Below are 25,399 nucleotides of genomic sequence, written 5' to 3'. Positions count from 1 at the left end.
TCTGCCCAGTTTTTAATTGGATTGTTTGTTTTTTTGATATTGAGCTCCATGAGCTGTTTGTATATTTTGGAGATTAATCCTTTGTCTGTTTTTTCGTTTGCAAATATTTTCTCCCATTCTGAGGGTTGTCTTTTGTCTTGTTTATGGTTTCCTTTGCTGTGCAAAAGCTTTTAAGTTTAATTAAGTCCCATTTGTTTATTTTTATTTTTATTTCCGTTACTCTAGGAGGTGGGTCAAAAAAGATCTTGCTGTGGTTTATGTCAAAGAGTGTTTTTCCCATGTTTTCCTGTAAGAGTTTCATAGTGTCTGGTCTTACATTTAGGTCTTTAATCCATTTGGAGTTTATTTTTGTGTATGGTATTAGGTAGTGTTCTAATTTCATTCTTTTACATGTAGCTCTCCAGTTTTCCCAGCACCACTTATTGAAGAGGCTGTCTTTTCTCCATTGTAGGTACAGGATAGAATGCCCAGAGAACCCGTGCACATATGGTCACCTAATTTATGACAAAGGAGGTATCATTTCCTTTTTAGATTATGCATATAAGGGATATCATACGATCTTTCTCTTTCTCTGTCGGACTTACTTCACTCAGTATGACAATCTCTAGGTCCATCCATGTTGCTGCAAATGGAGTTATTTCATTCTTTTTAATGGTTGAGTAGTATTCCATTGTATATATGTACCACATCTTCTTTATCCATTCTTCTGTCGATGGACATTTAGGTTGCTTCCATGTCTTGGCTATTGTAAACAGTGCTGCAGTGAACATTGGGGTGCAAGTATCCTTTTGAACCACGTTTTCTCTGGATATATGCCCAGGAGTGGGAGTACAGGATCATATGGTACCTCTATTTTAGTATCTTAAGGAACCTCCATACTGTTCTCCATAGTGGCTGTACCAACTTACATTCCCACAAACAGTGTAAGAGGGTTCCCTTCTCTCCACACCCTCTCCAGCATTTATTGTTTGTGGATTTTTTTGATGATAGCCATTTTGACTAGTGTGAGGTGATATCTCATTGTAGTTTTCATTTTCATTTCTCTAATAATTAGCGATGTTGAACATCTTTTCATGTGCCTCCTGGCCATCCGTATGTCTTCTTTGGAGAAATGTCTATTTAGGTCTTCTGCCCATTTTTTGATTGGGTTTTTGTTTTGGTGATATTAAGCCTCATGAGCTGTTTGTAAATTTTGGAGACTAATACCTTGTCAGTCACATCATTTGCAAATACTTTCTCCCAATCTATGGGTTTTCTTTTCATTTTGTTTATGGTTTCCTTTGTTGTGCGAAAGCTTTTGAGTTTAATTAGGTCCCAGTTTTTTTTTTTTTTTTTTTTTTTTGGCTGTGTTGGGGCTTTGTTGCTGTGCACAGGCTTCTCTAGTTGTGGTGAGTGGGGGCTACTCTGCGTTGCAGTGCACGGGCTTCTCATTGCGATGGCTTCTCTTGTTGTGGAACATGGGCTTTAGGCACATGAGCTTCAGCAGTTGCAGCACATGGACCCTAGAGCATGTGGGCTTCAGTAGTTGCAGCACGTGGGCTCAGTAGTTGTGGCACGTGGGCTCAGTTGTTGTGGCGCACAGGCCTAGTTTCTCTGCGGCATGTGGGATCTTCCCGGACCAGGGATCGAATCCGTGTCCCCTGCATTGGCAGGTGGATTCTTAACCACTGCACCACAAGGGAAGTCCAGGTCCCATTTATTTATTTTTGTTTTTATTTCCCTTATTTTGGGAGACGGATCGAAAAAAGATATTGCTACAATTTATGTCAGAAAGTGTTCTGCCTATGTTTTTCTCTAAGAGTTTTATAGTGTCTGGTCTGACATTTAGGTTTTTAATCCTTTTTGAGCTGATTTTTGTGTATGGTGTTAAAGAATGATCTAATTTCATTTTTTTACATGTAGCTGTCCAGTTTTCCCAGCACCATTTATTGAAGAGACTGTTTTTCCACCATTGTGTAGTCTTGCCTCCTTTGTCTTAGATTAATTGACTATAGGTGTGTGGGTTTATTTCTGGGCTTTCTATCCTGTTCCATTGATTTATAGTTCTATTTTTGTGTGACTGCCATACTGTTTTGATGACTATAGCTTTGTAGTATAGTCTGAAGTCAGGGAGCCTGATTCCTCCAGCTCCAATTTTCTTTCTCAGGATTGCTTTGTCTATTTGGGGTCTTTTATGTCTCCATACAAATTTTAATATTTTTTTCGTTCTAGTTCTGTGAAAAATGCCATTGGTAATTTGATAGGGATTGCATTGAATCTGTAGATTGTCTTGGGTAATATAGTCAATTTGACAATACTGATTATTCCTATCCACGAACATGGTATATCTTTCCATCTGTTTGTGTCTTTTTTGATTTCTTTCATCATCATCTTATAGTTTTCAGGGTATAGGCCTTTGTCTCCTTAGGTAGGTTTACTCCTAGGTATTTTTTTCTTTTTGATTCGATGGTAAATGGGATTGTTTCTTGAATGTCTCGTTCAGGTCTTTCATTCTTAGTGTATAGAAATACAACAGATTTCTGTGTATTAATTTTGTATCCTGCAACGTTACCAAATTCATTGATGAGCTCTAGTAGTTTTCTGGTAGCATCTTTAGGATCTTCTATCTATAGTATCATTTCATCTGCAAACAGTGACAGTTTCCCTTTTTCTTTTCCAATTTGGATTCATTTTATTTCCTTTTCTTCTCTATTTGCTGTACTAGGACTTCCAAAACTATGTTGAAAAGAAGTGGCGAGAGTGGACATCCTTGTCTTGTTCCTGATCTTAGAGGAAATGCTTTCAGCTTTTCACCATTGAATATGATGTTAGCTGTAGGTTTGTCATATATGGCCTTTATTATGTTGAGGTATGTTCCCTCTATGCCCACTTTCTGGAGAGTTTTTATCATAAATGGGTGCTGAATTTTATCAAAAGCTTTTTCTGCATCTGTTGAGATAATTATATGGTTTTCATTCTTCAATTTGTTGATGTCGTGTATCACACTGATTGATTTGCATATATTGAAAAATCCTTTCATCCCTGGGATAAATCCCACTTGATCATGGTGTATGATCCTTTTAATGTATTGTTGGATTCAGTTTGCTAGTATTTTGTAGAGGATTTTTATGTCTATTTTCACCAGTGATACTGGCCTGTAATTTTTTTGTGTGTGTGGTATCATTGTCTGGTTTTGGTATCAGGGTGATGGTGGCCTCATAGAATGAGTTTGGGACTTTTCCTTCCTCTGCATTTTTTTGGAACAGTTTCAGAAGAATAGGTGTTAGCTCTTCTCTAAATGTTTGATAGAATATGCCTGTGAAGCCATCAGGTCCTGGACTTTTGTTTGTTAGGAGTTTTTTAATCACAGTTTCAATTTCAGTGCTTGTGATTTGTTTGTTCATATTTTCTATTACTTCCTGGTTCAGTCTTGGTAGACTGTACCTTTCTAAGAAGTTGTCCATTTCTTCCAAGTTGTCCATTTTATTGGCATACAGTTGTTTCTAGTAGTCTCTTATGATCCTTTGTATTTCTGTGGTGTCAGTTGTAACTTCTCCTTTTTCATTTCTAATTTTTTTGATTTGGGTCCTCTCCCTTTTTTTCTTGATGAGTCAGGCTAAAGGTTTATCAATTTTCTTTATCTTTTCAAAGAACAAGCTTCTATTTTCATTGATCTTTTCTCTTGTTTTCTTCCTCTCTATTTCATTTATTTCTGCTCTGCTCTTTATGATTTCTTTCCTTCTACTGACTTTAGGTTTTGTTTGTTCTTCTTTCTCTAGTTGCTTTAGGTGTAAGGTTAGGTTGTTTATTTGAGATTCTTCTTGTTTCCTGAGGTAAAATTGTATTGCTATATACTTCCCTCTCAGAACTACTTTTGCTGCATCCAGTAGGTTTTGGATTGTTGTGCTTTCATTTTCATTTGTCTCTAGGTATTTTTTGATTTCCTCTTTGATTTCTTCAGTGATCCATTGGTTGTTTAGTAGCATATTTTCAAGCCTCCATGTGTTTGTGTTTTTTATAGTTTTTTTCCTTGTAGTTTATTTCTAGTCTCAGCGTTGTGATCAGAAAAGATGCTTGATATGATTTCAGTTTTTTTTAATTTACCGATGTTTGCCTTGTGGCCAAGTATGTGATCAGTCCTAGACAGTGTTCTGTGTGCACTTGAGAAGAACGTGTATTCTGCTGCTTTTGGATGGAATGCTCTATAAACATCATTTAAGTCCATCTGGGCTAATGTGTCATTTAAGACCTGTGTTTCCGTATTGATTTTCTGTCTGGCTGATCTATCCATTGAAGAAAGCAGGGTGTTAAATTCCCCCATTATTATTGTGTTACTGTCGATTTCTCCCTTTATGGGTGTTAGTATTTGCCTTACATATTGAGGTGCTCCTATGTTGGGTGCACATATATTTACAATTGTTATATCGTCTTCTTGGGTTGATCCCTTCATTATGTAGCGTCCTTCTTTGTCTCTTATAACAGTCTTTATTTTAAAGTCTATTTTGTCTGATATGAATACTGCTACTCCTGCTTTCTTTTGATTTCCATTTGCGTGGAACACCTTTCTCCATCCCCTCACTTTCAGTCTGTATGTGTCCCTGGATCTGAAGTGGGTGTCTTTTAGACAGCATATATATGGGTCTTGTTTTTTGTATTCACTCAGCCAGTCTATGTCTTTTGGTTGGCACATTTAATCCATTTACATGTAAGGTAATTATCAATGTGTGTATTCCTATTGCCATTTTCTTAATTGTTTTGGGTTTGTTTTTGTAGGTCTTTTTTCTTCCCTTCCTCTTTTGTTCTCTTGTGGTTTGATGACCATTTTTAGTGTTGTGTTTGGCTTGCTTTTTCCTTTGTATGTATGTATCTATTGTAGTTTTGGGGTTTGCTCTTCCCATGAGGTTTTGGTATAACAGCCTATATATGTACAATTTTTTTTTTTAAGTTGCTAGTCTCTTTCCCGCCTAAAGGAGTTCCTTTAGCATGTGTTGCAAAGCCGGTCTGGTGGTGCTGAATTCTCTTACCTTTTGCTTGTCTGTAAAGCTTTTGATTTCTCCATCAAATCTGAATGAGAGCCTTGCTGGGTAGAGTATTCTTGGTTGTAGGTTCTTCCCATTCATCACTTTAAATATATCATGCCACTCCCTTTTGGCTTGCAGAGTTTCTGCTGAGAAATCAGCTGATAACCTTATGGGAGTTCCCGTGTATGTTATTTTTCATTTTTCCCTTGTTGCTTTTAATATTTTTTCTTTGTTTTTAATTTTTGTCAATTTAATTACTATGTGTCTTGGCATGTTTCTCCTTGGGTTTATCCTGCCTGAGACTATCTATCTATCTATGTATCTACCTGTCTATCAGTAATAATCAGGTACCCTCTTCTTTGATGTCTTCCTTGAGCACTTTGATTAACATTATACTTTTCAGTCTCTCAACAATATCAGAACTAGTTTTGGAACCATACATGGCCATTGAATCATATCATGTCTTGATGTGCAATTAAATGTTATTGTGTGATTATCTAAAAAAAGAAACAATGTATCTAAATGAGCAACTACCTGAATTATAACGCATACCAAAAATGTTAGCTGTCGTCATTATTACACATATATCCTGTCTTGAAACCTAGACAATAAGGCTCTTATTAATGGAAAAAAATGTATCTAATAATTTTAGTGTACACCAACAGTGCCTAACAGTGTTTTATATACATATTATTTATCTGTACAGCACATATTGATTAAAGATACTTTTGTTCTACACATAACAGTAATCAGTAAACTTCAAAGATTTTAATTACAACATATGCAAATGATTTGAATGCAGCTAGGAACAATAGAATATAATCCTCTGCTAGATGAAAGAGGAATGTAAAGGAAATCAGCCCTGAATTTCTTAACATCAGTGCCTGTTGTTTATTTGATGTTTAACTCCCATGTAAACAATACTTAAAAGAAAACATGAGCTCATTGTCAAAGCAAACATACTTCCTTGAAACAAAAAGCTAGAACACAATGATACAAGTTGCAGCTCATTCTACAAAGCCAACTGCTCCAAGCAGCCTTCTCTCTCCTCTTTGGCAGATGGTACTCGTTATGATTGCTCTTGAATGAGAGAGTGGTTTGAAGCAGGCTTGTATTTACAATTATGGCTCTCACATAAGGAGGTTTACTAGGGTTCTGAAGCTAATTAGCTCTGTCCACATCTCAATATTTTTTGTCCCTCTAGTCCACAACCATTTTGGCAATAATGAAGAGAGGACAACCTAGGAAAAGGGCAGAGAACAACTGAGGATACAGATAAGGCTCTTAGACTGTGTTATTCTTTTTTAAAATATTAGGTTAAAAGAATAATCCTAAAAGCATTGCTAGGGTTATAAAAACTCATGGGGCATAAGACAATTCAAGATTCAGGGAGACCTGAATATTTCTACATAAGAAATAGAGAAGTAAGATACTAATTTCTAACCTATGCTTGTCTATCTTATTCTGACACAGCCACAGTAGAATGGAGGTTTGAGGTGATGTATGTCCATTGATGGCTCCTTAAGCACAGAACGATGGAGTTCAGTTGGGGAAGATTTGACTGATGGTGTATCTGACTGAGGAATCCTTTTTTTTTTTTTTTTCATTTTTAAGAAAAGAACATGAATATGCCAAGATACATTGTTATTGTAAAATCCTGAGAGTGTGAGGACGGGGAAAATAAGTGGAGACTGACTTAAGTTTTACAAATGGGAGCAGCATTCCTGAGCAAAGTTAAGCTAGTAAGCCAATCACCATCCATCTCCATACAGAGCAAAATTCAATCAAAAGCAAAAGTATATTAAAAAGTAAGTTGCTACATGTCATTGATTTTTAATAGTTGCCGTATAAATAAAATCTCCATAATCAAGATGCAGTAGACATTCCTCTGGCAGGCTCACAAAAAGAAAACAGTCTCAAACAAGCCATTTATATCAATAAAAGTATGGAACTTGGCCTTTCTGAAACTCAGTATTCCTATATCTTCCTGCCTTTACTAGACTGGGTTATTAACCTGCATTGCTAACCCTCAAAAAAGAGTGTCTTTATACTTAATTATTAGTGCTTTGATTCTCATTTGCTAGTTAGAAGAGGAAGCTTTAAAACAAATTCATTTTAATGAACATATTCTGTTTTGCAACAGCTTTCCATTTTCTTTATCTTAGAATTTTTTAAACTAAAGTGCTCTTCAGTATATCCAACCAGTCAACCAGTAATACCATCCTTTCTGTTTCCCTCCTGTTCTATTTTGATATCACTGAGGAACATTTTGTTTCTGGATACATGGGTAATTCTTGATACTGTGCCTGAACACTTGGATACTATTCTGTTTCTTAATTTTGCAGTGCATGTCTTTTCACTAAGAAGGTAAGAATGTGAGAAAACAAAAGCGGGTGTTTTTCAATCACTTGTTCACTGTTGCTCACTCTATTATTTGAATGCGAAGAATGCAGGTGACAACTTCCACTAGTCAAGCAAAATTTTGAAATGTGTAAATCAAAGCAACTTTCTTTACAGAAAGAAAATTACAGTAAGTAGGAGAAGGTACATTTTATCTTAACATTCATCAATATGCTAACTTTAAAGGATCTTAGCAATATAGAGAACTGAAAATCTTTTTTGTAGAACAAAAATGTATCTCCTCAGTATCACAGAATTCTTAGTAATTTTCTTAAGACTTTTAGCCACCAGTCTTTAGCTTAGTCTACAGATACTTTGGTATTGCTGCAATATTTCTTAGTTGTAAAGAAGTGTTTCAGATAAGGACAGGGGAAATGTTTATGAATGTAAGAAGTTACAAAAGAAGTACAAACATTCTGATGAGTTATATATTTGGAAAAACAAATTTAAAAAATATATAATTTTGGTCAGGAGAGAATACCATATTTGGAGCTTTGATAAAATTAGGCAGATTAAGCTTTGGGAATTAACAGAAAGTGTTGTCCACAAAATTATTTCTAAAACTTATAAAACAGTGAACTAAATGTCAGCATGAATTGAAAAGCTCTAACATAAATGATAGATAAAATCTAGACTACTGACATAGTCATCAAAAAAGTAATCTGTAAGACATTCCAAGCCAAGAAATTCCTGAGGCTATATTCTGTTTAACTTGTAATATTGTCATACACCACTAATTTTTTAACTTAATCTTCCTCGTATAGGGGACTGGTATTGTTTTAAACTTTAAAGATACCATGTATTAACATTTGGATTCAGCAGTTCACTATTAATTTGGCCTCAGATTTTTATATGTAATATTTTTAATCTTGTTGTATAATTTTAAATGCAATGTGCAATAGTCAAAGACTCTATAATTATAGATTAGCCAAATACATGAAATCATAATTATATAGTTTAATCCAGTTCCAAAATATGACAATTTCATAGTAAGTACTTTAAAGCACTTAAGAAGAAGCAAAGACAATGCTTCTTGCTTTCTAAAATGTTAACTGCTATGCATTTTTACATACAAATAAATGAAATAGGAAATTGACTATAGAATTGCAAGATTGATAATTTCATAAGTTACTATCAACTTGATATAAAATTATACTATATCATTATGAGATTTATTGAAAAATAGTAAAGGTTTATGGTTAAATATTTTGGATATATTAACAAATGTATGTAGGCCATAAAAATTCATTTAATTAAATAATCTATTTAACTAAGACATTAATAAAGAATTCTCTGAAGTAATTACAGTACTGAAACTTTTATTTTCCTATAAGAGTTGTAGACTAGTGGTTTCCTAGGGTTTTTTCCTATCTGGAAAGCTTTGCTTCTATGACTCTACCTTACATACATCTACATGTCAGTTGGATATCAAGCTAGAGGAAACATAGGTCAATTTTATGCATATGAAGTCTTCAAGGTGGCCAGGTGGAGAAGTTTGGGTCTACCAATGGTTTACTGTCAGAGCCCAAGTATTTCAATCTCACTCTAATTTTGGTTTAAAAAACCTCTAAAACACTAGACTAGTTTTAGGGTAATTATGGCACATTTAATTCAATTCAGAAATCAGGGAAAAAATAAAGCCATGTGTTCTGAGAAGATGGTTTATATAGGTTTCAGAGAGCATAGGCTGAGGATCTTCCAGGAAAGAGAAATATCCCCCTAAGGAGTAAAGCTACATACTTTCCCATTTAAGAAACAAGTACCAAACAAACAAACAAAAAAAGAGGCAAATTACCATTTTCTCTGAGCATACTTTACGTTCTGTATTTACTCCTAGGAATAAGGATGGGGAAACTACAAAGTCATCACCTATAGCACTTGCATATTTAGACATTCCACTTCTACCCCTACACCCCTTAGGACAGTTCTGCACTGTCTTCGTCTTGTGGAGCCTTCTGAAAAGTGGACTTTTTTTTTTTAATCCTTTTGGCTAAGATAGTTGGCAAAACAGAGTTCAAAGCAGACTAATAGAATTCAATCAAGACATATTCGAGGTTCAGTGTAAGAACTGCATTTCTTAGCTCTAAAATTTTCAGCAAGTTGCTTAACATCATAAAACCTCATTAAAATGACATAAAAAGTTTAATAAGGTACAAAATAACAAAGGAAGGGACCAAGAGTTGAAAACCTTTGCATGAAGCAGTCTCCAAGATCAAGCTTCATAAACCTCCAGAAGAATGGAGTTTATTCTGATGAGATTGAACCCTGTAAACTCTGGACTAAAGAACATCAAGAAGAACTGAGGGCAGGAGTCCAAGATTCAGAGGAGAGAGATGAAGTGCAAGTCTGGTTAATCAACTGTGTTTAGTCACCCGCTCCACAAAACTCTGAGAATGCTGGTAGACATGGGTTTAGATCCCATAGGCAAGAGACTGGAGAATTTGTCTCTGGGGCTAATAAGCCTAAAAGAAATAATGTACAATTATTAACAGTATTCCCAACAAAAGAGCAGCCAATAGTGAAATCAACCAGTTGATGAGACTCACCTTAGACAAAAGTGTCCAATCGGTTGTAAGGTGCCTTATTCCTAAATATGAGTGGACAGCCGAAGATCACTATTCACCTGAGCAAAAACTCTAAGATATAAGATGAAAGAAGAAAAGAGAGAAAGTACAAAGAACAGATAAAATTTTTTTAAACATAATATTTCATGGTATTTCAGGGATAAGGGAAATGATTAAATAAAACAAGTCCATAAAATAGAACATACAGAGAATACAAAGCATCTCTTAAAAAGTAGAAACATAATATGAGAATCAAATGAGTATGAAAAAATAAAGCTGGAGAACAATGACTAGAAATAAGAATAAAAATACAAAGAGAAGGAAATTGGAAAGGAAATGTTAGAGAATGAGAAGATCGGTTAAGAAGTCCAGCATCCATATAATAAGAATCTCAAAAAGAAAGAACAGATAAAATGGTTAGAGTGTGAACTATAAAAAAATAATTCAAGGAAATGTCTCAGAATTAAAGGGATTACCCCAAATGTTATGGGCTGAATTATGTCCCCTCAAGTTTATATGTTGAAATCTTAACCCACTGTACCTCAGAATGTAATTGTATTTAGAGATAGAGCTTTTCAAGAAGTGATTAAAATGAGGTCATTATCATGGACCCTAATCAAATCTGACTGGTTTCCTTACAAGAGGGAAATTTGGAGACACAAAAAGACACCAGGGGCCCACTTGCACAAAAGAAAGACCATGTAAGGATACAGCTAAAAGGCAGCCATCTGCAAGTCAAGGAGAGAGACCTCAGAAGAAACTAAACTTGCTGGCACCTTGATCTTGGACCTCTAGCTTCCAGAACCATGGGAAAATAGATTTCTGTTGTTTCAGCTACCGAGTCTGTGGTATTTTGTTACAACTGCTCTAGCAAACAAATTTACCAGGGGATAAAGAAAAATCCTTACTGAGACACATCATAGTGAAGTTTCAAAACACAAAGTTCAATAAAGAATCAGAAAAGTTTCCAGAGAAACAAGTCCTCAAAACAGCAATCATCCAAACTATGATATGCTTCACAAAAGCAACCCTGGAAACCAGAAGGCAGCTGAGTAATGCCTTGACAATTCTAAGGGGAATTAATTTCCAAACTAGAATTTTATATTCAGCCATCCTATCAATCAAGAATGGAAGAAAGAATTTTTAGCAATGTAAGGCCTAAAAGTATTTACCTCCCATCCATTTCTTCTCAAGAACATATTGAAAGATACATTCACCAAAGTAGATGAGGAAATCAAGTAAGAAGGCATGGAACTGAGAACACCAGAGATTTAACCCAGGCAGGAGGTAAAGGGAATCCTGGAGGTGATGATGAAGTGCTCAGAGAAAATCTGAAGAAGTGAAACTAAAATGAAAATGAAACCTTTTAAAAAGCATATTCTGAGTATGAGAGTGAATTCATGATAAAAGTACAGAAAACTAAAAGAATGAAAATGTAGGCAATCTTTAACTTAAGCAAAAATAAGTATAAGAAAGGAACTTTAATATTTATATGCCAAAGGTCTCAGTTGTGAACAATAGTTACATAGAGATAATAATGTATACATGGGATAATAACTATGTTCTCACTGAACTGTATTGGGAGGGCAGGGGAAAGGCAAGTACATGTGAGGTGAAGTACTGGTCTGGTATAAGAAGCTACATCCTCATCTTTAGTAGGAAGGTAATAGATAATATCCAAAATTAAAATTACAAACTCACAGAATATTATGTAAGCATTCTGTTTAGAAATACAAAGGTGATTACTAGGAGAAATATTTAAAACAGCTGTCTCCATGAAGCAAGAATCAGAAGTGAAGAGGGATAGGGCAAGCACTGCTTTTTGTTGCTCTTATAAACTTGTGAAACTTCTTAAATTTTATAACTTTGTGCATTGGATAATTTGACCAAAAAACTTTTTTTGAAGAAAACTCAGGTGACTCTGAGTCAAGACAAGTATACTGGTAATCTTGATTTGAGCGAATCCTGTTTTCAGAGCATTTCTGCTTCCTGCCAGGCCAAGCCCCACTCTGGCCCAGTCTTTCTTGACTTCGGCTTCACCAGCAGAATCATTATTGGGTTTCCAAAAGTCTTTTACCCTTGTATCCCCTTCTAACATCCTTGGATCCTTTTTCAGATAAAATGGTTCTTACAAATTCTCCTTGTATTAGAAATTGTACTGGATTCTTTGTTTCCTGTTTCCATGTAGGAACCCAAAACAAGACAGAAATTCACTTATTAGAACTGGTGCCCTGAATTAGAACAGGGAACATGTCTCTTTATCACTCTTCTAAATAAGAGTCTTAAAATGCCCCTGGCTAACAGCAAATGGACAGTCTGAAGAACTAGGTCTCTATCTTACTGCTGCTTGTCTGCACTCCAGTTACATAAACTCTCAGCAGTGGTTTGTTGTTGGCATTTGGAGTGAGGGCCTGCTCTTGAACTCTATTGCTGGTTGGAGTTCCCCTACATTCTTCATTCCTTCTTTCCTTCCTTTCATCCAATCATTCATGATTCATGCAACACACAGTGGCAGTTTATCTGTTGTCAGGCCTCACTGATGACGTCCTTCTTTAAAGAGGATTTGAAAAATCTCTGCCTCTTAAGCCCTGCCTGGACACAAAGTTGTTAGCTCTTTGCTGATTTGACTGCCTGGACTGAGTCTCCTCCTATCATCACTATTTAGGACTTCTCTCCCATAAACCACTGATGAAAGTCATGCTGGATTTAGGATAACCTCCTTAAAATGAGTGTGGTATAAATATGCCTGCCTGAAGACAGGAAAGCTTGAAAAATTTGTCTTGAAGTTTATTCCAGCTTCAAAAATCTTTGTTCTTAAATGTTATTGGTCTTCTCAGACGTAGCTTACTATAAAAATATCCTATGCTAAAAAGTAACACGGAAGCAAAGAAATGTCTAAAACCTCTGACAATAACAATCAACAGGATAAATATTTTAGGAAAATGTTTCCAACTGTTACTCTTTGATCACTACTGAGTAACTAGCATTCAGGAATAGACAGAAAAGGTCTTTGGCAATTGAGCTCTTGAACAAAGAAAGCTGATGGATTTCTCAGTGGGGAAATAAGAGACACATCGTTGGCTCCTTTTTAGATCTTGTAAGTACATTAATGAGTCTTGTTCTCTGGTTCTTATGAATATAAAACTCTCATTGACTTGCATGCCCTTCAGTGTTCTTAGACTGCGGTTGGAGCTTTGCCTGGGAAGGGACCCAGAATAGTACTCCTGTGCTGTAGGTCCTTAGGGATAAGTGGCCCTGGAGTGTACACAGGATCATGTCTTTCTTTTTGTCCCTCAAACATATTATATTTTCATAAATTATAAATATATGTAAAATTATGATATATGTGTTACTTTTCAGTATTTTTTCAACTTTTACTGGGGCATTTCTAATAAAGGACAAATGCTTGCTTTCTAGAGGAGTCGTGCCTCTAAACTAGCAAAGAGAACAAAGGCATTTTGACTTGTGAAAGATAGATGTTTCCCTACATGTACTATTAGAGGTTGTAAAAGCTAAAATCAATTTCACTACTTCCTTGATGGCCATGTATCCAAGTCCTGGCCAGTGAAACAGTTTTGCTGCTTCTGCCTCTTCCTCTGTGCCTGAATATTCTGCACTATGCATGGAATGACAGCAGCCATATTGAAAATGCTAGAACAGGAGGAAAGGATACTTGTTCCTTGATGGCATCATTGAGCAGGTAATGATAGCCTAAATTTTGTCTGGAAATTTGTCTTTTTAAATGATGCTAGAGACTGAATTTTTGTGTCCCCCCCAAAAAATTCATCTGTCGAAACCTAATTCCAAATGTGATGGTATTTGGACGTGGAGACTTTGGAAGGTGACTAGGTCTTAATGACAGAGCCCTCATGAGTAGTATCCTTATTAAAAATAGAGACTCCAGAGAACTTTCTTGCCCTGTCATATGAGGACATAGTGTAAAGATGGCTGTGAACCAGGAAGCAGATCCTTACCAGACACCAAATCTGCCGGCATCTAGATCTTGGACTTCCCAGCCTCCAGAACTGCAAGAAATAAATTTCAGTTTATAAGCCACACTGTCTATGGTATTCTGATATAGCAGCCTGAATGGACTAAAGCAATAGCTGCAGAACATAGTCCAGACATGGAAACGTGGACTGGAAATAGGAATTAATGGAAAATCATGGTTTACAAAGACCAAGCCCTTCATTTGAGTGCTGTATTCTGAAAGTACATGGCAGGCTTTTGGAAAAGTGATGTAATCTTTAGAGACCTGTAAGATGAGTTTACCAAACTCTACAATGTACCCTTGACAGTATATATTTGAGAGAAAATTATTTCATACTGGACAAAAGGCTTGTCTTGCTCCCTTATTTACTCTGCTTTCTAACACAATATGCAAATTTAACATTTCAGAGAAATTTTAGGAAGAAGGAATATTTTTATAGAACTATTCCAGAAAAGATAAAGGGTGTGTGTGTTTGTGTGTATGTGTGTGTGTGTGTATTCTCAAAGTTAGCACAAAAATGAGATCATATTAAATACATTAGTGTATATACCTAGAGTATAACTGCTATATAGACAAATGTCTCTTTCTTTATAGAAATTTAGGTTATGGAGTCTGCTCATCACATAGGCTCATGTTCATTCTACTGCTGACCAGTCAGCAGAGATTCCCTAAGCTATTTAAGCAGATCAGTTGGAGAGCGTCAGATTGATCAGGGTTTCCCTGCTCTGCCTGAATTATTTCCTGCTGAGGGATCACCTCTCATTACTAGCTGCTTAAAGAGCAGAGGTTTACAGTAAAAGAAATTGATAATTTAATGAGGGGGGAGTGAGGCACTGGGTGGAAAAAATCTCAACTGCTAATACACCTCAAGCAAACTTTTGGCCTCTAAAAATGTCATTGTATATATAAAATATTAAGTGACTACTTCTGGGTGTACACAGGCACACATGCACACACACATACAAAGATAACAAGTGAAATAAGAACGACTAGGGAGAGGATTCTGTTCTCTGGCCTTTTGTAAGTCAAGGCAGGAGCCTGTGAATTAGTATTGACACAGAGAACAAGCACTTATACTCTTGTGGGTTAAAGTTCCGATGGGCACTAATGAGCATGCCTTCTAGCACGTCCTCATTAGACTCCAATTCTTTTCTTCCATTTTCTGAACAGTTTCCATTACAAACTCCATGTTCAATTAATATTAAAATATTCAGAAATCATTATTTTCAGGAAAAGTCAGCAAACTGCATCGTCTTCAGTGTTTTCAATAATACATTGCACAGTGACCTTCCTTCACAAATAATTCATTTACCAACTAAAATGCCACATTCTGAAACTAGATACGTAATCTTAAGAAATCTGCCACAAAGACATTGCAAACAAGAGGAAGCTTTCCCAAAAACTGTCCCAGCTACTGTCCATGAGATATACTTTCTGAGCCAGTGCAAAAGGAAGCTTGAGTTAAATAAGGACTTTCTCATCCAGCATCGAAAATAATAAGTCATGACAATTTCAATTATGGATAGCGAAAACAACTAACACATACAGACCACCATAGAATTGAAAACAGGCTTGCACATACATTTCACCCTATGAAATATCATTATTGTTAATAATTGTTTTGCCAGCTAGCTACAAAACAGGGTTCCTCAGGGTGTTTTATTACTTTTCAAGCTAAAGAAATTATGATTTCTGACAATTAGTCAGATGTCAAGCTGCAGGAGATAGCGGGAGATTTTGCGGAATTTTCAGTTTCATTGTTAAAAGGAAATGGAACCCCTTACTCGAGGTCCAGGCAGCTCTTTTAAACCTCTTCATCAGTGTCAGTGAAAGTCACCTTTAAAGGTATCTAAACATCAATAAAGCTACAGAACTTTTTTTTACACCCCAATTACTAATATTCTAAGTCATTTTAACTAAATTAGGAGCTGGTTAAAATTTTCCCAAGGATTTTTAGACTTGTCAAAGTGGAGGAATTGCCAGCATTTTGACAGGTTTAAATCTTAAGAACAATTTTACAGATAAAAAATTAAAAGACAGTTTTCAAGCACCCCAGGATTAAGTGAAGTCTAGATCCACTTTGGTGGGTGTGAGGTTGGGGGGTGGTAGGAGGTGGATTACCAGGTGGAGAAAATGCAGAGCCGAGAAGATAAGTAGAAGAGTGATTGGCCAAAGGGGATCCTTAAGATTTGCTTTTAAGATTAGATTTCCAACCTCTGCCCTCAGAGCCATTCCAGAAGAGAACTTGAATATTTACTCCAATTTTTTTCTACTTCAGTGTTCTGCTTCTTGTGTAGGAAAAAAATAAAAAGAAAGAGACAAAAAACAATAATATTAATCCCAAAAAACAACAGAATCAACCTACTTTATCTTGTAAAAACGTTCTCATTTTCATTGTTTTGTTCCCACAAAAGCAATCCTTGTCAACTCTCTTTTTATTTGTTGTTTCCCTTGCATTAAAATGAAGTAATCTCTGTCTCCTGGGAGGACTATATGGTTAATCAAAAGCAAAAGAGAACACATTGAATTATGGGGTTGCTATTCTAAACTTTTATGACTACTGACCTGATAGTCAAGAAGTGATTATTTAGACTTTCAGCAAAAGCTTTTTGAGTGTCTACTATGTGTCAAGCATTATTTCTAGACCTTTTAGATTACAACAGTGAATAAGGCAAACAAAAATTCTGTTCCTTGTGGAAATTACATTTTAGGGCCACTTATCATAAGTAACATGCAGAGTGTTCTTTTGAAAACTAGGAGTTTCTCTGTAAAACACAAAGGAAAAAATAGTAACTGATTTCCACCATCAAATCTTCAGTAAAAAAAATCATGTGTTATAGCTTTTGGCTTTTTTATTATAATTTTTTTTAAATTTAAGTAGGCACTTATTTCATATTTGTAAATTAAACATTATATATCTTTAGCCTTAATGCATTCAGAGAAAACTATTTAAAAATACATTTATAGGGACTTCCCTGATGGCACAGTGGATAAGACTCCGTGTTCCCTATGCGGGAGTCTGGGTTCAATCCCTGAGCAGGGAACTAGATCCCACGTGCATGCCACAACTAAGAGTTCACATGCTGCAACTAAGGAGCCCTGGAGCCTCAACTAAGACCCAGCATAACCAACATAAATAAATAAATTTTAAAAAATACATTTATATTCAGCATTCAATAATTTCAATAATAGCATCAATAGTTTCAAATCCTTGAAGACAAAATATATAAATGAATAGGTAACAATTCTTAGAGGCAATATTTTCTCACTAACCTGAGAAATTTTTTTCAAAAAAAAAAAAAGTTTGAGAATGAAGTTTCCTTAATGTCTTCTAGATTGTATGCATACACACACACCACACACACACACACATATACTGTTATATTCTAACAATGACTATAAAAATGATCATTTGACGTTTATAGTTCAAGTACAGTATTTTGAAATACAAATTCTTATATTTTATTATTAGAATAGAAGTTATCATAGCAGAAGCATGGTGGGTAGAAGTTTTCAAAATCTGCTAGCTGGGGACTATAATAGAAAGATCCAGAGAATTCCCTAGAGTGATCTTAATACCTGTCACATCTGAAAGAATATTTGTTAAAGTAGTGTGTTTAGGGAGGCTAAGTTAAAAATATTCTGTATCAAGAACATTGGAAATGCAATGAACTAAATGCAAACCTTGAGTGTCAAGAGCCCATGTTTATATTTGCTCTAGTACTGCCAAGAAATAAATGTCTATCCCAGGGCAGACTGCAGAAAGAACCACCTGGAAATAGCATCATGAATTTCTTAAAAAAATAATGTGCTGATAAATTTTTTAGTTTTGGCATCATGGGAATTTTTTTTAACAAAATACTCTTAAGTATAGGCAACTAAGAAGATTGACAAGAGAAAACTAATGAAATTATTAGATCTGCATCCTTTTTTTGTTTTTCTATAGTAATAATTGACTTTGAACCCAGAAGAAATACTCTATTTTCCAACTCCTATCACTCTTAAAATGACCTCATGATTTCCTACACATTAAATGAAATCTCTGCATTAGCTTCTATAAAGCCAGAAGCCCAGGAGCAATGTGGGAGTGGGGGAGCGTGGAGCTGTCTGAAACCCAGTCTGTTACTGTGATATACATCCTAGCTTGGCTTAATGTCTGCTCTTTTCAGTTCATACCAAAACAGATGGCGAAAGAAAGGGGGAAAATTATTATATGTATGTCTAGAATTTTAATAGCTAAGAAAACTCAGAATTTTAGCATAAACATTATTATCAAATGAACATATATAGAGTAAAACAACAGCTTTGCTTAATGTCACATAAACAAAAAATATGTTAACACACTTACCAAAGCCCCAAGTCAAAAACATGGTTACTTGATTTATTTAATAAAATGACTTGTAGGTGTCTAGATTTTAAATGAAGATACATTATGATTAGATCCCTATCTTTAGTGAGCTCAAAATCTAGTAGGAGAGAGAAACATATAATCACCATATTAAAAATGCTATAATATGGGAACCTACTTTAAGGTACTCTACCTAAGTAGCAGTTACAGGATTGGGGAAGAGAAAAAAGGATTAAAGTATGAATAGGTGTTCTATGTTGATAAGGAAGAAATGAGCATTCCAGACAATGGACATAAAATGTACAGGGGCAAAGGAACAAGAAAAATTTTTTTCAGAAAAATGTAAGTAGTTCAGTGCAATTTAATCAGAGATTGAATTGGGGAATTGTTGGAAAACCATTCTAGGTCCATGCAATAGAGCCTCTTGTATCCAGAAGAGAAACTCAAACACTACTACAAGGGATAATATGCTCATTATGGGTCTTAAGCAGGGGTAAACCTGATATACTTTTTTAAAAAAATCACACAGAGAAATAGGGAAATGGAAAAAAAACATAGTGTTTAACCCATGGGTTCAAAATTAGATTTTGCCACTTTGTTATAGAACCTCTTTAGATCTCAGTTTTATCTTCTGGGGATAAAAAATTACTTTACAGGATTAGGGTGAGGATTAAATGAGATGTTTACATAAAGTATCTGGCAGATGGATATATGGGGTAGATAAGGAAAGATATTTAAGATAAAGATATATTTGTGGACATTAGTTGGATATAGGTGGTAGTTGAAGTTATAGGAATAGACAGAAAAGGAGGCAAAAAAACATGTGATGGGAAGAGAACAGAGTTTGGAGACCTACTGAGCCCCCAGGTAGAAAGGATGGGTAGAATAAGAGGACTCCACAAGAGAAATAGAGATGGCATAGTCTGCAAAGCAAGAGGGAAACTTGAGAAATATGTATTAGTGGACAGACAGCCAGAAGAATCCTTCTTTTAGGAACTCAGCTTACCAAATTCTGGAAGATGTTTCATACCACCTTTTCTAATTGGATGACTACCAAGGTGTATAATTAATGAATTAGTTATCCTTCCAGTGATCTCTCTTGTAACTAAGGGTAGCCTGTTACTATAGAAGTCTGCATAGTCTAGTGGTAGTGTTTACTTTGACACTTGAAAGACTTTTATGGCTGCCCTCAGGGTGAAAGCTACTATGTTTTGGGGGCAGAGAAACTAATTCCTGGCCTCTATAAAAGATGCACAGCTCTACGTGCACGTGTGTGTCCCCTGCAAAGAAAATGCTGTTAGTTACTGTACACTCCTTCCACATGGGACATACAACAGCTGGGATACCCAAGTTGAATGCCCTTCAACATGGCCTCTCAGATGGCTCTTAAGCCTTAGTGTTCCCAACTCTGTTTAGATCACTGAGTCTAGTACTTGACTTTGGAAGGACTCTGTCTTAGTCCATTCATGCTGCTATAACAAAATACCACAGACTTGATAGCTTATAAGCAACAGAAATTTATTTCTCACAGTTCTGGGGTCTGAAAGTCTGAGATCAGGGTGCCAGTATGGTCAAGTGAGGGCTCTCTTCAAGGTTGTAGACTTCTTATTGTATTCTCACATGGCAGAAGGGGCCAGGGAGCTCCATAGGGTCTCTTTCATAAGAGCACTAAGACTCTGCTATTCCATTCACAAGGGCTGTCCCCTAATGACATCCCACTCCTAATACCACTACATTGAGCATTAAGATTTCATTACATGAATTTGGTGGGGAATAAACATTCAGACCGTAGCAGACTGCTTGAGAGCAATAAGTTTGACTGGTCCTATTTTCTATGGGGTATTGGGTCAGGTGTTCAGTTTTGATGAGAACACAGTAGGAGGTTGTTATGGACTGAGCATTTATGCCCCTGCAAATTCCTATGTTGAAGCTCCAACTCCAATGTGATGGTAATTAGGGTGAGATGAGGTCATGAGGGTGGGGCCCTCAGCATGGAATTAGTGGCCTTTTAAGAAGAGATACTAGAGTATTCTCTCTCTCTCCTCTCTGCCATGTGAAGACACAGCAAGAAAGCAGCCATCTGAAACACTAGAATAGAGCTCTCACCAGAAACCGACCATGCAGGCTAATAACTGTTTGGGTTTTTTTTTTGAAAAAAGCATATTGATGGGAAATGATATTTATAGTGGAAATAATGAATCCAAAATTTAAGGATAATATCCAGTTTGAGGATGTCTATCTTTTCCAAAGTCTCCAAGTGGAAAAAGCATTTAAGATACTTGTACTTCCAAAAGGTCAATGGGTTGCGGGGCTCCAGTGGTAAAAATTGTGCCATGTCTTGATGGAATGCTTCCTCTGGAGCCAACTGGTTTGAACTCCACTCAAAAGATGCTGTAGGCATATTAGTCCACTCAAAGAACCAAGAAACATGCCTGAGTGGGGCACATACTGTCTCCAATACCCAAGAATCCAACAAAGTAATGGTTTCCTTTTTGATCTAGGGTAACTGAAGGGACAGTAGTCTTTCTTTGACTGACACAGAGATTGAGTGTTGTGAGTCTGCTCATAAAGCCCAACAAAGTTTACTTGGTGGGTAGGTCCCTGAACTTTATTCTAGGTATTTCTGTTTTTAAATTACTCAAATTAAGAACTCAGTCTTAAAATAATAGAATATTCCCAATAACATGCATAGTCATATAAACATTGGGATTTAGTTACAAAAATATCATCACAGTTCCAGAAAAAGTAACTATATTTATTTCTGGTTTAAAGTGTGTAATAAAAAGGTAATATACTATTTCAAAAAAGGGCTGTTCTTCTAATTATCAATACATAAGTTAGCCAGGTTTCAACCTAGCTCTCTCTGGATCCCAGGCTCAGAATCTTTTCCTTATGTGACACAGCCTTACTGTTCAAAAGAAAAAAAGGAGTAAGACAGGACTGGAGGGAGAAAATGGGAAAGATCAAACACCAGGGGGATTTCAAAAAGTAGTTGAGGAAAAGGCAGTGAAAAACAGGTTAGGAAGGCACAAACAAGAGACAAGAAAGAAAACAGAAGAGGGAGCTTGAGCAAGGAAGGAGCCAGGTGTCATGTGCCTCCAAAGAAATGCATTTTCCAAAATTCTTAATGGTGAAAAGAAAGGTGTTAGGTAAAACATATAAAGAACAAATGGAGAGAAATACTTAAAGGGAAAAAGTTAAAGGACTCATTAAAAATTGAAGCAAAACCTATTAGAGGAGAGACAGAGACAGGGAGAAAGACAGGGAAAGCAATTAAGCAGGCAACTGAAAGATAAATTAGACTCAAAAGAAGTAAGTTAATGGAAACCAATTTTAAAAAATTAAAATGACTTCTGTATTTCAAACCAACTCAAAACCACATATAACCAACACACACACACACACACACACACACACACACGCACAGAAGCACATGCCTACACTCTCATTCTACAATTTCAGAAGTTATTGTGAAATGATTTGAAATTTTATTGTGAATTCCAAGTAGTCAGAGGTCTAGGTATAATGTTTAAATGAGAGAAGAATCGCATTTTCTAGCTAGAACCTTTTTGATAGATGTAATAAATCCAGTAATTAAAGGGATATCTATTGTTTTATATTATTAAGGTGGTCCTTTTAAGGTCCTAAAAATCCTACATACCTAAATAAAAAGGACTATGTTTCTGCACATTTTAGAAAGGTAAGATATTGGCCAGCTACATTCATTTCCTTTGGATCTATGATTGCTAATTCTTGTGACTTGTCACTGAGGGCCACACTGGCTTTTATTCTCTCCACAAGATACTTCCAGACTTCGTGAAGTTTGCCATATGTTTATGTGCAAAAAACACTTGCATGGACTGAAATGTTTCTTAAATGAATATAGGACTTATTAAGAGGTCTGTGGACATTGTTTTAAATTATACATAACATTTTAAAAATATTAATTCAGGTTCTTTGCTTTAATGTGCAGTGTCATAAGGACTATGACTCTTCACATGCTGAGTATTACAAATGGGGTACACTGTCTTTTTTGTCCCATTAGACTTTGAATATTTACTATGTTCCTGACATTACTATGTTCCTATACCTTTCAAAGGCTAACAATTTTTATCTGTCTGTGTTACTAGTTTACTCTCAAAATCTAGATTTGCCTGTTGAAAAAGTGGAGAATAATTTCTTAGAAATAAAATCCAGAATCTTCCCTTTCTTAAAAATGTGTCTTTCATGCAACATCCAATAGTAAATATTTGAGCAGCTTCTAAGTTTTATATTCTGTGTTAGGTATGGAGAATATGAGGTTGAGCAAGGGACACATGCTTCATTCACAAAGATTACAGAGTAGTTGGACATAGAATAATTAATAATGCCATATTTTATGAGTACATGAATTAGAGGAAGTATAAGGTTCAATGCAAGTTCATGTCAGGGACATCTATGCTAGACTTGGAAAGTTAAAAGTTTCCCCTAAAGTTGTGACCTCAAAGTTGAAACAGTCAAGTTGGATAGATCTTAGCTAGATAAAGAACATAATGTGAGGTTGGTTGGATAGGCATATCCCAGGGGTGCAAAGAAACTGATAATAATTCATTATGATTGTATCATAGATTGCAAGTGATGAGAGAAGAATCTGGAAAGGCAAACAAATACCAGATTACAAAGGGTCTAGTAAAGCATGCTTAGGACTTTGAACCATAGAGCAATAGGTGTCTCTCAATTAAACAGGTGTGATTTGATGGGTTTTCAACTTACACAGTCTCACAGGGATGTGGGCTTAAAGGGGACCCATGCTTGGCTTAAAGCTCTGATATTGCCACCTTGAAAGTCTTAATAGTTTTTCAACAAGATGCCCTGCATTTTTATTTTGTACTCTTTCCCACAAATTATATAGCTCATCCTACAATTGGGATTATATTTGGCTGCATGTAATGAAAAACCAAGTATGTGAATAAATAAGATAAAGGTTTGTTTCTTTCATGTAAAAAAGATTGAAAGTAAGCAGGCCAGGACTGGTGTGACTATTCCATAGACATAAAGGACTCAGCTTGCATTTTTGTAGCCCATCCACAATCCTTAGTATATTATATGGCTTCTATCCTCATAGCCTCATAGTCCAAAATGGCTGCTGAAGTTCCAATATCATAGCTATCTTCCAGGTACAAAAAGGAAGAATGGCAAAAGTGCACATCTCCTTTCTGAGCCTATACTCTTTAAGGAGCTATCCTGAATACAATTGTGGTTCTGTTTTTAAGGAAGAAGAAGGAAATGAATATTATGTAGTCAATTAAGAAACTCTCATACAGGAAGTCATAGAATGCATTCAGAAGGGGAATGCCAAGATCAGATTTGCATTTTATAAAAATCATCCTGGCAGATGTGTGGAGGAAGTTGAACTCGGAGACAAAAATTCTAGGCTGATAATGTAATCTTGCCCTGAGTTGATGGTGGACTGAAAGAAAGTTGGCAACAGGGGTAGAAAGAAGTAACAAGTTCACCAACCAGCTAGGACTAGAATACACAGGATTTGGTGTTTGAAAGTGCAGAGCAAAGAAGAAGAAGGAATTGAGCTGAAGCTCAGGTTCTTTTTGGGTAGTTCTTAGTACCATTCAATGAAATAGAGAACAAAACAGGTCAGGGGATCAGGTCAATTTTTAAAGATCTGTGGTAAATTTAAGTGACAGTTTTTAGGATTTGGTTGTATCTGTAGCCTGGAGCTCAGGGCAGGTTGGGAACTAGAGACAGGTTTAAGGCATCAGCATAGAAGCAGTACTGAAATGGGAGCAGTTAGTTGAGTTCCCTCATGGAGGCCTAGCCTAAGAAGAGGAATTGAGAAAACACATAGGGGATACAGCCATAAATTCATTTCAAGTGCTTGATGCAGCTTATGAGAAAAAAAAGTTTAAATTTTAATTGACCAGAAAGAGAAGACTGTATCATACCTAAAGTTGAAAAAGGAATCAGTCACAGTAAATAAAGATCTTTAGTCCAGTGCCATCATTGCATAGAGTGGAGAGATCAAGTGCCATGCAGAACCCACCTACGTGTCATTTCCTCTGTCTGGAAGGCCACTGCTCCAACTCCTGAATAACTCCTATTCTCCTCATACTTCACAAACTAATTTATATGTGACAGATGATGTCAGAGTCACTCGGGCTATTGTGGAGAGCAAGATAGACAAGGTCCTGCCTTTATGGACTTCACAGGAGAAAACCGTTTCTGACAGTCATTATCACTGTGTCGTGACTAAAGGGGCAGTGCATGGATTTCTCTAATCTCTGTGAAGAGAAAGACATGACGTCCCTTCCCTTCAGTTACCTCTCCGCCGTGTCCCATTATAGCAGTTATAACATTGTGCTATATACATCTTTATTTGTGTGTTTTCTTGTATTTTGTGTGCGTGCACATCCAGATTGATGCTTCCAGAGCATGAATCATAGTACATTCCTCCTCTGCTCAAAATACCTCACTCATAGTAAAAGCCAGAGTCCTTAAAATAACCTACAGCACCTGTCCCTTGTTACCACTCTGACCTCATCTCCTACGTCTCTCTCCTTTGTTTAAACTAATCCATTTACACTGGCCTTTTACATTAAACACATACCAAAAGCTTGGCCTGATCTACCTTAACCTTAACCTTTTTTTCTAGCAGTTCCCTCTGCTTAGAACTCTCTTTCTCCAGACATCTGCTTGGTTAATGCCCTCATTTCCTTCAGATCTTTCCAAAGTCTTAACCTTCTCAGCGTGGATTTCCTGACTAGCCTGTTTAATACTGTGCACTTCCCTTTCTCCCCACATTTTAATACCTGTTAACCTACTGTAATTTTTCTAAAGCACTTTTTACCATGTAATAAACTGTGCACTTTACTTACTTATTATTGTTGTTGTTCCTTGCTTATCTACCCCTCTACCCACTAAAATATGAGTCCCATAAGGACAGGAATAGTTACCTCTTTTGTCACCCTTGTATCCTAAGCACCTAGAACAGTGGCTGGCACCTAATAATTAGTTGCTCAATAAATATGTATTCAATGATAGGGGGTCTTCCAAATGTACTGAGAGCTCCTTGAGAACAGACAGCATATTTACTTGTCTTTTT

The 25,399-nt window shown here is 36.1% G+C and overlaps 1 long non-coding RNA gene across 1 annotated transcript in view; it reads left to right on the top strand.

Moving 5' to 3' along the window:
* The first annotated feature begins 455 nt into the window (after positions 1-455).
* LOC309662096 overlaps positions 456-25,399 on the top strand; it is a 35,958-nt gene continuing 11,014 nt past the window's right edge. Inside the window, exon 1 of the long non-coding RNA XR_014264511.1 lies at positions 456-2,879. This is a non-coding gene — a long non-coding RNA (uncharacterized lncRNA). The remainder of the gene's footprint in view (positions 2,880-25,399) is intronic.

Source organism: Balaenoptera physalus (assembly GCF_965194825.1).
Source record: "Balaenoptera physalus genome assembly, chromosome: 5".
NCBI lineage: Eukaryota > Metazoa > Chordata > Mammalia > Artiodactyla > Balaenopteridae > Balaenoptera > Balaenoptera physalus.
This window is presented reverse-complemented; position numbering and strand designations above follow the sequence as displayed.